This window comes from Asterias rubens, chromosome 12 (assembly GCF_902459465.1).
Source record: "Asterias rubens chromosome 12, eAstRub1.3, whole genome shotgun sequence".
NCBI classification, from domain to species: Eukaryota; Metazoa; Echinodermata; class Asteroidea; order Forcipulatida; family Asteriidae; genus Asterias; species Asterias rubens.
In genome coordinates this window covers 161,887-169,483 of record NC_047073.1, presented here as the reverse complement: position 1 = coordinate 169,483, position 7,597 = coordinate 161,887, and the positions used below count along the sequence as shown (strand labels likewise).

Here is a 7,597-nt window from a genome sequence, read left to right as displayed (position 1 = left end):
ATGTCAGAAGTTGTCTGGGCCCAATTTCACAAAGCTGTCAAGCAGAAAATACTGATGGACAAATGTTTTTGCTAAGAAAAATTTGAGTAGGGCACCAGCCTCATCAATGCAAACTTAACGTAATTTTGGCTGTTAACCTGTTTCTGCTTAGCAGTACTTTTTTGTGCTTAGTAAGTTTCTGTGCTTACAGGCTTTATGAAATTGGGCCCTGAAAAAAAATATGAAGAAAATAATTAGGCCCTACTTTTTTGTTTAGCAGATTTGATGAGACGAGCCAAGATTGGTTAAGATTTGTTTAAGGGTGACCTTTGAACAGAGTTTAATGCAATGTTTAGATATGCACCTTTATTCAAATATACAAACTGTCTAGTGATATCATACCACTGTGTTGGTCAAATGGCGAGGAGTGTTTCAATTGAGAAAAACTACTTGAAACAGGTCTTGCATTACTTTTATGCTTTAATTTCTTTCAAAATTATTCATTCATATTATACATCAAACTAAGTAATTTGGGCATTTGTGAGCTGTTTGTGATGAAAGGTTTAACCATTTTAACACAATTGTTGGATGTTTCTTGAAGAAACAGTTGGAATGATCCCCCTTGGAAACCATTAATATATATAGCTGGAAACCAGTGCTTACCTGTAGCTTCATAATGTACATCAGGACCCATTGATACAGTTTCAGATTTGTAAAATCAAATTGTTTTTATTATGTATATTATGTTTGTATGGAAATTAATGTTGATTGATTGATTGACTGATTGCTAATGTTGAGAATACTATAACCTAGGTAACACAGACATTGGTTTCCATTGTATGTCATTGTTTGATCTAGGTGTATCCAGGTCACAATTTCATGGAGCTGCTTAAGCACAAAATGTGCTTAAGCAAATAAAACATTGCTTAGCTAAATTCAGATTACCAGCCAATACTCCACTCATTTGTTATGCTAAGTAAACGACAGCTAAATACCAGTCAAAAGCAATGTATATGGATTGACATTTCGCCAGTAACATGTGTAAAATAAGCAAGCTATTTTCTTGCTTAAGCAAAGGTTTTGCTTATGCAGCTCCATGAAACTGGCACCAGGTATTTGTACTCAGTAGTGTTCCTAGGCAGCTCTATTAACTTGGTCCCAAAATATCGGAGGCCCTGAAGACTTCTAGGACCAAATTAAAGTTAAAAAAAAACAAAAAAAAAAAAAACAATATAAATTCCTTAATGCACAAGCCATTTTGCTAACAACCAAACTAAGTGATTTGTAGGCCCTTTTGACAATTTGATCAACATTTTGTATTTGATTATTTTTTATTTTTATATATTTTTAAATGACAAGAGGGGTGCACTACCTTTTTTAAGACAATGGAGTTTTAGAACTAAATATTGACTTACAACAAATTAAAACAATTAACCAAAATTATTATATCCCAAATAAGTGATTTTTTTGACCCAAATTTTTGATTTGATTTGTTTGTAATTAGGCTGACCAGAGAAGTACTACCTCTTTTGAGACAATGGCGTTTTATAGTTTATAAATGGAGTTTTGTTTTTGTTTTTTACCAACAAAAATCCAACACTATTTGGTCCGCTTCATCATTGTAGAGTCTTATAACTACTTGTATTGTGCGGCGTAAGAATGTTGCGAATAATAGGGCGCCTGAACTACTTTAAAATGGGGCGCGGTCTTGTTGACGGTGTACCGACTGACCATGTCAGGACAACGCATGGCTGGACAACGTGTTTCCACTACGTCCTTATACCTTCGGTAAGTGACATGAATTTTCTTTTTATTTACAATAAATATTTACCAATAAAGAACACACAATTTTGTTTAATACTGCCCGGGGAATTTTTTTGTATGTTACTTAATCTCAGTCGTGTTTGCTCCATGGTTTTGGCCCCGTCTTTCAACGCGGTGGGCCCCGGTTCGATTCCCGGCGAACCGGAGCCTTGCATGTGGGTTGTGTTTGTTCAGTCCCTACCTGATTGCGTGGGTTTTCTCTATAGGGGTTTTACCTCGGATATACAAATCTTGCATTTCTTCATTATCTTCTTAATCTTTTTAAGTTAGTGATGTTCCCAAAAGGATTTTTTGCCGACTGTATTTCTGAAGACTAGTAAACTGTTCCAAACGTCAATTAGACAAAATCGGCTCTTTTCAGAGTGAATCCCTTAAATGAGAATTGGACCGAGAATTGTTGTACCCGCAAATTTACTATTATTTAAAGATCATTCTTATCTAATTCAGATTAAGATTTGTCCTTTAGGGCAAAACCAATGAGTCTAAAATCAAGCCTGAATTTGACTAATCACGTGGACCTTTACGGGCAGCATTTCATCATACTCTCCCAAGGACAAAGGATGCATTGCTGATACTATTCAATATCGGAGTAGGCCTACTGTAGGCCTATCATAAATTTATTTGTTTAAAAACACTAAATTTTCCAAACTATACTACGTTTCTCGAGTTACAAGAAATTTCTTTATTACTAAATTATGGCGTAAAGTTATTATATTTCAAAACTTATAACAATGGCAGAAGACTTTCGCCGTTTTAGAGGAAAAAGTCAAACTTTGTACAAATTTTGCCGAACATTTTTGCAACAAAAAATATTAATAGGGGGTAGGCCTACGGGTCTTATTGGATTCATTAGGATTAATAAATATTTAGATAATAATAATGTAACATTGAAGCCTTTATTTTATATATTATTCATTCTTTTTTGTTATTTTATCCAATGTGTCGACGGGGGAACTTCTTCTGTCCTGGGGATTTGTCTTATAACCTGAACCTAGACATTTCACTTTTTAGACGCCGACATTTATTGTTTTTTAATAACGATATAATTTTTCACCAAAATTGTTATTGACAAAATTTCAAGGGTAGAGTGAAACGATATTGTTTCATTGCCTTCCCCTTGCCCCCCCCCCACCCACCCCGCATAAAATCGAACCTGAAACTTAGTCAATATTTATATAAAAGTAAACGTGGTCCATAAATGAAATAATAATAATAGCAATTGTCCGAGATTATGTTATTGTCACTGGAGCCCCGATAGGTTTGGGTAAAGGGATAACAAATATAAGCATGTTTTAGTTTACAGGTTATTAAAACATACTTTTTTGCCAAACTTCAAAAGTTATTCAACTTTATTGAATAGTTTTGGACGTCACACTAAACTTCAAAGATTAATTCACTTTTAGATATTGAACAATGGACAGTAAACTTAAAACTTTATTCAAAATCTTGAACATTCAATAACTCTTCTTCAACATGTTTAAGTCCACATTATTTTTACCAACTAATTTTATATGTCACATAATCTTTGTTATACCTTTCAACCCTTTGTGGCATTGTGTTATAACACTAATATCCACGTATTTTGGTTTCAAAACAATTTTAAATTCTCTTATTTTTGTACCTTTTATATTTAATTCAATATAATTTAATTTTACTTTTTTTAATGATGTAAATGTAAGACTCAATTCACCCTTTTTTTAGGCTGTGAAGCTTTAATTTTCTTTTAAAAAAACGTATCAATACTAATAAAAAATATAATATTATTTATTTGCAGATGGAGCTGGAAGTGTGATTTAAAGAGTCCTTGGCAGTGAAGGTAAATTACCACTTTTGTTTTCTTCTCGACTACATTTTATGCTTATCGGTTATTATATGGTTCTGGCTTTGAATATAATTATTTTTTTGCTCCTTAACTGAACGGCCTCTTCTTGGTATAAAATTGCTTGAAGGATCAAAATAAAATAAATAAATACAATCTCTCATCTTAGTCACAAAAACCTGCTAAGCGCAACCAAATTATGCTTACCATGTTGAGGTTACCAACAAGATTACTTATTTCAAACAACAAGTGACTGGTTACAGGGTATCCTGCTTATTTTAAGTTGCTTAGCAAAAATTTGTTAAGCAATATTTTCTGCTAATGCAGCTCTCGTAAAAAAATGCTCTTCGTAAATCTTTGTTTTTTAGTTAATATTTGCTTTTTCTTCTTAGTTGTTGTGTTAATTATTGTAAACCATGAGTAATTTAGCTTTTAGCTGCGATTCTTGTTTTTTTTGTATTGAATCATTTTACATGAAATTGGGCCCTATCCTTATGAAGTTGCAATTGATAGATTGACTTGACATAGATCTTTGGCAAGAAAAGTGTAACCTGAAACTATTGGTTTTTGTTACTTTATCACAAAAACCTAGATTTAGAATCACAAAACAGATGACTTTTTAAAACAAAAATGAATTCCTTAAAAAAAAATGGACTAATTAATTAAGAAAGCATATCACACAAATGTCCCTACAGAGAAAACTAATGGGAAGTTGTCAACTATGGCTGGATTGACTGCCCTACTTGGAACTTTCTGAAACAAACAAACACAAATCTAAACAAAAAATCATAAATTCTGGGTTTTTGTTTATTATTATGATACGTGGTGGCTAATTAAAAGCACCACACAACCAACATAATCATTGGCAATAATTAATTACAGACAGACTTTAACAAGTCTAGCCTCTATAAGCTGATGTAACATAATTGACCAACAGTGGCACAACCCTCACCCCCTCCCAAAAAAAAAATGTGCAAAACAATAAACACCTGCTTGCCTACCCCCCCCCCCCCCCCATGAAATTGTTCACAAAACCATGTTACGGATAGATTACTTTTCACAAAAGTTAACAAAATAAACACCTTATGCGAAATCTATCTAAGATTATTACCCATAGTTTAACTATGTCAGTTGATAATGCCAGTTGACTCATTGTAGCCACAGAATGCACATCAGCAAAATGTCTACAATTTCCACATTTTTGGAGTCACTCACTGTGTGTACATTTTAGACCACTGCCGAAACTGTCAATTCAGACATGGCTTGTGAACCAAAACAGACTTGGAGAAAAAATATTCTGGTCCCGTTAAATAATATTAGAATCACCATTCAATATCACTGTTTCGAAAAGGGAACAAGACTTGAATGGTGTTAGGATGACGAAGGTAAAATATTATTAATGCTAAATGTTATATATGATGGTATTTTTCTTCAAGTATTATTTGAAAGAGTCCACCGCAATGCTACTATGAGCGCATGGTGGTTCCCATTACAGAGTAGTTCATTAGCCACTCAAACTTATTTTAATGTTGAGTTTGAAAATTTATGCATGATTTAGTGATTCAGATCACATGTCTTTAGGTCACATGACTTCACTGATTGAGCCTTTGTCTGTATATTCATTTGCAGAAGGGATTTCATATGATGTTAATCCCACGTTAGTCAGAATTTAGATAAGAATTGATTAGGTTATTTGCTCTTCACTGTGAATTTGAACAGGCGGGATGACAGTATATATGTAGATATAAACGTAGACAGCGGCTGGTCTCTTACTAAACATTTCATCAATATACACATATTACTATTGACACTATTTACACCGATTCCAAAGTCTACTCAAGGCAAAGGATACTTGCCAATACAAGCAGTTTCCATAAAATACTGATTTATTAGACCAAAATAACACTTGGTTTTAATTAAGTTGACAACCCATATCCAATGTAAAAAACCTAGTCCTATGGGCTTGTTTTCACACAAAAATATACAACTAATATACAATTTAACATGTTGTCATTGATTCCAACAATACAGCTTGTAAGTTAATTCAAGTATTTGAAATCTGAAGAATAAATATCCCTTAGATTATTTTAGTGTACCTTTCCTTTGATCCCAACACCTATAGATCTCAATCAAAATAAAATTACTCAAGAAAATGCCAATCTATTCACTTGAGTAAAAAACAAAACATCAATTTACCCTCCCTCCCTCACACACTAATAAGCTTTACAGTTAAATAGCAAGAACATATCAAAACCATTCTTTAGCAATGTTTGTATATATTTACAATGACACTAGTAGCATCAGGGTTAACAGTGGGCAAGCATTCTTACAAGGCATATTTGTATATTCACAAATAAACTTTGTATAATTATAAAACTATCTTACAGCAAGTATACATGGATTGGTCATCCAATGAGGTATAATAAATTCTCTAGTTTTTATCTTTTCTTTTTACGATGCAAGACAAAACACAACAACAAAATCAAAACATAATAAGTAAAAATTGAAAACAAAACCTAAATGCTTGCAATTTTCTAGAGCATTCACAAAATATCAACATGTTTTCTATTAATTAACAGCTGCATCGTTAGACTTATTAAAACCTGACTTCTCAGTGTGTACTTTCTAATAAGGTCTTGATACTTCTTGTGCTCCCTTCTTGTCCTATCGTGATGTATTTTCTTTTTCTTTAACTGCGGGATGAGATTATTTTTGTTTAAACTGTAATGGTTATTGTATTTGTTACAACTTAAGAGTTATAGTTTTAGATGATCAATTTAAGTGTTGAAATCGATACAATGAATTGATAATTGCATTCTTTGATCTGCCTGTTACATGATTATACACGATACCAAAGATCTGATTCAGATAATGCAACAGAGACAATAATCAACAGTGGATAAATGTAGCACTTCTATGCACACAATCAAATGATTCTCAAGGACAGTTTTAATATGAAACACAGTTTTTAAGTAATCCACAAACGCGTGATAATTTATTTTTCCCCGGCAAAATTTACATACAGCTGAAGGTACTGCTATAAACCAAGTTAGAACAGTGCATTACACAGGGTCTGGTAGGGGACCATAGGTTATTATTACAACCTTGTTGCCATTGATTCACCAATCATAGTACAGTAGAAAGTTGCTTCATTTGCTTCTTTAAGTATTCATGTCCTCTCTCTAGCAGTTGACAGTTTCCTAACTGTAGCCTTCTCTTTGTTATAGCCCCTGGGATATATTGATGTTCCCTGTGTTTAACAGAAGTTGCGAATTTCTGGCGTCAGATGTGACGTCAAAATTTGTATAGCATCCACCTTCGTAGGAAGTATGAACTGGGCTTTAATTTTGTTACAATGTATAAAGACCAGCTGTCAACCTTTAACTATTCTGCTCAAACCCCTACAATGTGTAAAGCTAACTATCTTCAACAAAGTATCCAAAGCACATATCAACTTCAAGTTGGGATTCTTTGTCAGTTTTGCATCATTCTAGCTATTCAATGAATTAGATATTAATACATACTGTATGTATTATATGTTTAAGGAATTCAAATGTACTAAAACCATTAAAGTGTGTGCCTTTTGTCTCTCATAATTATTTACACTCACCCTTGTAACAAAAACTTAGCACCCTCAAGCAAAACATATCACAAGATATTGGACTACAAAAACAACTTCTCTGCAGGTCAGAAACGATGAATTGATTCTTAAATTACATCTCAACTGATACAATTTGACTTGTCTCAATCTACTTTTGAAAAAAGAAATACAAGACAAGATTGTATTATCATTGACAATGTGTTGCAAAATTGTTAGAAATGGACATCTGCTCTTGATTTGAAATAAAAATTAAACATCATTCACGAAAAGGTAATGCATGTTGTCTCAAAGAGTGTACTCATTTGCATAGCAAGATGAAACATCAAATAATTCTCAAATGAGAATCTGGGATGCATACATTTTTTGACCATTGT

The 7,597-nt window shown here is 33.0% G+C and overlaps 1 protein-coding gene across 1 annotated transcript in view; it reads left to right on the top strand.

The window, feature by feature from the left end:
* Positions 1-1,680: 1,680 nt before the first annotated feature.
* Positions 1,681-7,597, top strand: part of LOC117297401 (translation initiation factor eIF-2B subunit beta-like) — a 30,646-nt gene continuing 24,729 nt past the window's right edge. Inside the window, exons 1-2 of the mRNA XM_033780410.1 lie at positions 1,681-1,767; positions 3,578-3,619. The gene's annotated coding sequence lies outside the window, so the exon portion shown is untranslated. The remainder of the gene's footprint in view (positions 1,768-3,577; positions 3,620-7,597) is intronic.